Source organism: Heloderma suspectum, chromosome 15 (genome assembly GCF_057233095.1).
Source record: "Heloderma suspectum isolate Gila_16-S chromosome 15, 16-S_ref, whole genome shotgun sequence".
Lineage (NCBI taxonomy): Eukaryota > Metazoa > Chordata > Lepidosauria > Squamata > Helodermatidae > Heloderma > Heloderma suspectum.
In genome coordinates, this window is record NC_139472.1 from 3,418,805 (window position 1) to 3,424,817 (window position 6,013).

The following is a 6,013-nucleotide window of genomic DNA, read 5'->3' on the forward strand; positions in this document are numbered from 1 at the left end:
GGGGTTTTTCATTCTGTCGTTGATGGAATCAGGTTTTTTTAAACCAGAATTTCATTCTACTCACACAGATTGTCTAATGAGCACTTGAACAAATGTGCTAATGTCCATTAGTGCAAATCTTCCCCCAAAGTGAAAAACCATGTCCATGGAATCCACGTGACTTGGAAAAAGCCCGTTCACTCTGGGATCCTCAGGTCAGATTCATAGAAATCCAGTCATTTGACTCCACTGGGGATTTCCCCGACATCCCTAGTTTGGCCTCTGACCCCACCTCTGTCCTGTACGGACTTTGGGGTAGTTGACTTGGCCTTTGCCATGCCTCCCTTGGCAGCCATTTTGTGGTGGCACCCAGGACAGGTTCTCAAATGGCCAGATGTGCCCACAGCTGGAAACATTTGCCAACCCCTGGTCTAGCATCATTTACCGGGGAGGGAAGGACTGGCTGCTTGAGCGCAACAGACCGGAGAGGAACAGCGGCAAGTCAGCTTTTAAGAAAGCGATTATAGGGTTGCAGTGGATCGTGCCTATCAAAAAACGGGTCAAAGAGACGGTGCTGTGAGACAAATGAATGAGACTCTTAATGTTCTCTTCAGGTATTATGGGAGACTTTGCCCAACCTGGTACCCTCTATCTGTTTCGGACTGCCACTCATGAGAAAGGAGAGAAGAAAAGCTGTGCTGGATACGACCAAGGGTCCATCTGGTCCTGGGTCCTGTTCCCCTAGTACAGCCACTGCAGCATAGCAGTAGGCCAGGCCGCAACTGCCTCAAGAAGAATCCAAAGAGAATTTTGAGTGTCCCGCTTTTGGGCAGGGGGACACCTGGATGAGTTTGGGCGGGAAAGGGGGCAGCATTTTGATAAGATCTGCAGACTTTCTCCGGGCTTTTTTAGGGAGGTATGTGTGTGTGGGTGTCCATCTCTGTCTCACAAACCCCACACCGGGGCACTGTATTTGTTTCCACCCCCATGGATCAGCCCCACAGAGTGAGAGATGGATTCAGAGGACAACGACATTGGGGGGGGGGGTTCATTTTTTCCTCTTATCAAGCCACCAGATGGCGCTCTGGCCTTGTTGAGCCCCCGCTTCTCCCCAGACTCCTGGTCTCTGGGTCAACAGGTCTCGCATCAGGGTCCGGCATAGTTGGGCATTTGCCAAGGCGTCTGGTCTGACGGGGCTGGGGGGCAGGGGGCACGGCCAACCCTTAAGAGTTTCCAAACACTGTTGCTGCTGCGAAACTGGCTGTTCAGTGGCCTTCTCCATACGAGTGAGCAGCAAGGGGCAGGGGGAAGGGCCTATAAGCTCAGCAGGCAGAGACCCTGCTTTGAATGCAGAAAGTCCCGGGTTCAAATTCGTACATCTCCAGATCAAAAGGTTGGCTAGCAGCCAATGAGAACAACCCTTCTTTGCCCCGGGGAGGGCCTTGGAGAGCTGGTGTCCACCCAGAGTGGTCAACGCTGTGCTGGGTGGGCCTGCTATCTGCACTCGGTGGGCAAAATGCAAGGTGGCATCTCAGAGAGAAAGAGGGGACGCTGCCCCCTGCTTTGCCTCCTCCCTTTGGCAGAGGACATGGATCTGGCCCCAGCAGGCAGAGACACAGCAGGTGAGGGCTGATGTAGGGCGACCCCTCACACACCACCGGAAGAGGCGACCATTTGCGTCTCAGGTGCACGTGCTAATTTGGGCACACAGAGGCAGCTTTAGAGATTGTTCCAACTGCAACAGAAAACACAGTGCCTCTCGCTGTCGTGCCCGTGTGCCGCCCTGTGCAATCTGTTGCCCAGGTGTTCACTGGTGATGGGCAAACACGCAAATGGTTCTTCATCTTTCACCTGGAATTTGAGAGGAGGGCCCTGCAAATAGCAGACACCTTCAAATAGAGGACTGTCCTCTGAAAAAGAGGACACGGGCCCCCCCAGAGCCCCCTGAGGGCATCCCCATTGCAGGACCTTGTCAATACACCTTCGGCCGTGTTGGCCCATAGCAGCAGTTCCCATAGGGTGTCCCACGAGAGCCTTCTCCGTGGTGGCGTCCCCATGGCGATGTGGCCGGTCTGGGCTTTCTAATCTTTCCGGCTCTGGGGTATGACCTCTTTGCTTGCCCAGGCATTTGCAATGGGTTTCCTTAAGCCAGTGGACACAAGCCCTCTCTTTCATGCTAACGGGATGACAGTTGGATACTGCCGTTTGGATACTGCCCGGGCATCACAAGACAAGGCTGGTATAACATGCATGCATACATACATGTTTTTTCCAATGACATTTGGATATAGCTGCTTGTATAATGCTCTTTGTATACTGTATACTGTTTGTATACTGCTGTTTGTATACCGTTTGGATACTGGTGTGTGTGTGTGTGTGTATAATTGTTCCAATGACAATTAGATACTGCCGTTTGGATACTGCCCTGGTATCACAAGACAAGACTGGTATAACTTTATATATTATTCCAAAACAGCCTTCCTCACCAGTGTGCCCACCAGACATGTTGGTCAACCCCCATCATCCACAGCCTGCATGGCCAGTGGTTGTGCTGGCTGGGGCTGATAGGAGGTGTACTCCAGTGCCCCTGGAAGGTACCAGATTGGGGATGAGGCTCATGGGGATTTAGCACCCTCCAGCTGTTCTAGACTTCGGCTCCCAGCATTCCTGACCATGGGCCATGCTGGCTGGGGCTAATGGGAGGTGTAGTCCAAGCCATCTGGAGCACACCCGCTTGGGGAAGTAGGCTGTCAGGTGATGTGCTTGTAGTGCGGCCTGGCGTCCTTCAGAGGTTTTGGGCAACTCCTGGCATGCCTGACCACAAGCCATGCTGGCTGGAGCTCATGGGAGTTGTAGTCCCATGCACCTGGAGGGCCTCAGGTTGCAGCAGGCAGCTGCAAAGTCTGTGCACTGACCACTGAGCCATGGCCTCTCCCATGCACACATGGAAGAGCAATGCTCCGCAAAGAGGGGTCTTCCTTAGCTCGGCGGGTAGTGCGAAAGAGGGCCTAAGAGCCCCTGCTCTGCGTGCGGAAGGCCCCTGGCTCGGCCCCCGGCATGGCCAGATTACGAGGGTCTCAGGGCTGGGGAAGATCTTGAGGATGGCTTCTGCCCGTCAGAGTCGACCTTGCAGGGTTGAATGGACCAAGCGGGGAGGGCTGTTTGGAGCTCCCCTGTAGAGTCCTGCCTTGCCTGCCAAAGCTGTTTCCTGGTACCGGCAGGTGAAAAGAATTCCAGGTAACTCCTTCAGCGGGGACAGGCCCCAGTCAGTCTAAGGGCGGTGCGTGCGCGATTTACTGCCAGCGGGGGAAAGCGTTATGCCGGGCCGCTCACCCAGTCAGCAGCCTCGGCAGCATTTCCAGGAATGCAATAAAGGCAGGCGCCTCGAGGGGGTTCCGAGTGGCTTCAGCTGGATGCCAAGCGAGGCGCGGGCGGCGGGCGACGGAGCAGGTTCAAAGGAGGACACGCACGGCCGCAGTGCATTTCGCAACAACCTCCAAGCCTTCCTTGTGGACGTCTGCGCTACCATCGAGCTGTCCACGGGATGCTGGACTAAGCTGAACCAGCAGGCAAGGTCTAAGGTGGGCCCAGTTTAGCCCAGCATTCTGCTTCCGACAGTGGATGGCTTGACGATTGTGAAATGGCCCACAAGGAAGGCAGCTGACATGTACATAGGAGCGGTGTGAAGGGTCAGCATGGCTGGGCACCCGCCAAGGGCCCTCACCCCCGCAGGGGCCCACTGGCAAGAGCCCCCTGGAGTTGCTCCTCCTCTTCCCCACTGCAACCGGCTTGTTCCCCCGCCTCTCGCTCCAGCCCAGACAGTGGTGGTGGTTGTGAGGGTGGTTGTGAGCAGGAGACACCACGGCCGCCTTGCTCACCGGCTGTCAAGCAAGCCAGTGAGGGCAATGATGGGAAAGAGAAGGCGGACTCACTGAGGGAGGGGGCCCTTGAGGGGTCTTGCCCAAGAGCCCTCCAAAACCTGGAGATGGCGCTGTATATACAGAGGTAAGCTACCTCTAAGCATGGGGGCTCCATTGATTGATGGATTATTTATTATTAACATTTCTATACCACCTTATGTGCTTAAAAAAAAAAGGCCATCAAGACAGCAAACAACAATTCAAAACCATAACATCGTAGAACAGTTTAAAAAATGTTCTTGGTAAATAACATAAAACATCGACATGACGTAATTTAAAAGGCTAAATGAAAAAGCAAAACGAAAATGATTTACTTGTCGTGCTCAGGGAGAGACCTCTCCGCCCCCAGGAATTTGGACCGATCTCCCTTCAAAGCCCAGTCACCTTCACTGCAGCTTGTGTTGGTGAGTTCCCTACATCAGCGGTGTCACGTTTCCTCCTGCCCTTCAGTGAAATAGGGAGGATCGGCCTCTGCCATGCCTCCCCCTCCAGATCCAGCGAACCAACCCGACTGAACATGGCTGGCTCCAAGCGGAGTGAGGAGGTGCCCCGCAGGAAGCGGTTCAGGAGCAAAACAGATGTCTCGGGTAAGTGATCCAAGCTGCATACAGCAGTAAGGAGAAAAGTGCCATAGCTTCACACCGGCCCCACTGACCTGGTGGGTGAGGAACCTTTTTTAGCCCAGGGGCTGAATCCCAATTTGGAAAGGGTCTTGGGGGGGGGAGCATATTCCAGCAGTGGGCAGGACGAAAGGCTCAGGGGCGGGGCCAAGAACAAATCAGGCAGGGCCAAAGCAAAGTGGGTGGGGGCAGGTGTGATTCATGCCAATCTGGACATTTTCCCACCAGGCATACAAACCACAGCTGAATTATGCTCTGACTTGGATTCCTGCACTGAGCAGGGGTTGGACTCGATGGCCTTGTAGGCCCCTCCCAACCCTACCATTCTATGATTCGAGGCACGGCTATGCAGGAGTAAGCCCCAGTCAGCAACTCCCAGATGTGCAAACCACAGCTCAGTTCTAGGTGTGTGTGTCTACCCTCTTCATGAAGCCAGCACAGAGTCAGAGCATGGGGGTGAGGAATATGCACCCACCCCCTCAGTTCGAGGCAAGATCATTGGGTTCAGTTCCAACCTCGTCACTCAGCATCCTGCTTCCATTTGAGACGTCTAGGTAGATATTGTTTAATTATTGTTCTCGGTTTAACTCATTTTATTTTGTGAGACACCCTGAGGACGTTTTTGTTACAGGCTGGCATAGGATAAATGCATAAATAAATGCATAAATAAAATACCAAATAATCCCTGAAGCTCCAAAGCTAGGAAAGCGTGTCTCAGCATCCTAGGCTGTGTGTGTGTGTGTGTGTGTGTGTGTGTAAGAGAATGCTCTCCTTGAAGCCAAAAAAAGGTCTATAACTCAGTCCTTTGAACAGAAATAACAATAATAACAATTATTATGTATTCATTTAATAGATTTATATACCATTGCCCATATTTAAAAATATCTCTAAGAGGTTTACAAGAAGATTAAAAACATTAAAATACATCCTGATATGTATTAAAATACAATAATAATAATAATAATGATAATTTGCAAGTATTATATCAAAGGGGCAAAGCACATCACATAAGTGATCTCAGTAATGCGTACAACAGCCTTGTAAGGTAGGGTGGTGTCTTTAGCCCCCTACTGGAGGTCGGTAGGTTGAGAGAGAGGCTTCTTAGCGAGAGCATGGTGGAGAGGGAAGGAGAAACTGCCTGGGTTCAGAGAGATCAGTTTTTAGCCCTTCTGCTACATGGCTTCTTGAGATTACACCGACCCCCCTCCACTTCCCCTAGAACAGCCTCCCTAGTGAGAGATATGTGGGACTACAAATCCCATAATCCCCAGCCAGTGAGGCCAATGTTGATGGGGTTTGCCGTCCCAGACATCTGGAAGGCACCGGCTTGGGAGAAGGTTGCCCTGGAAGAGACACTTTGTAGATTATCCTGCTCTCTTGCAGAAGATCAAGATGGTAGAGTCCTGAGCTGACAAGAGTGGACTGTACCGCTGCAGGCTGCAGGTCTGGGACCACATCTTTGTGTACCCCATATATTTTTTAAAAACTTACAGT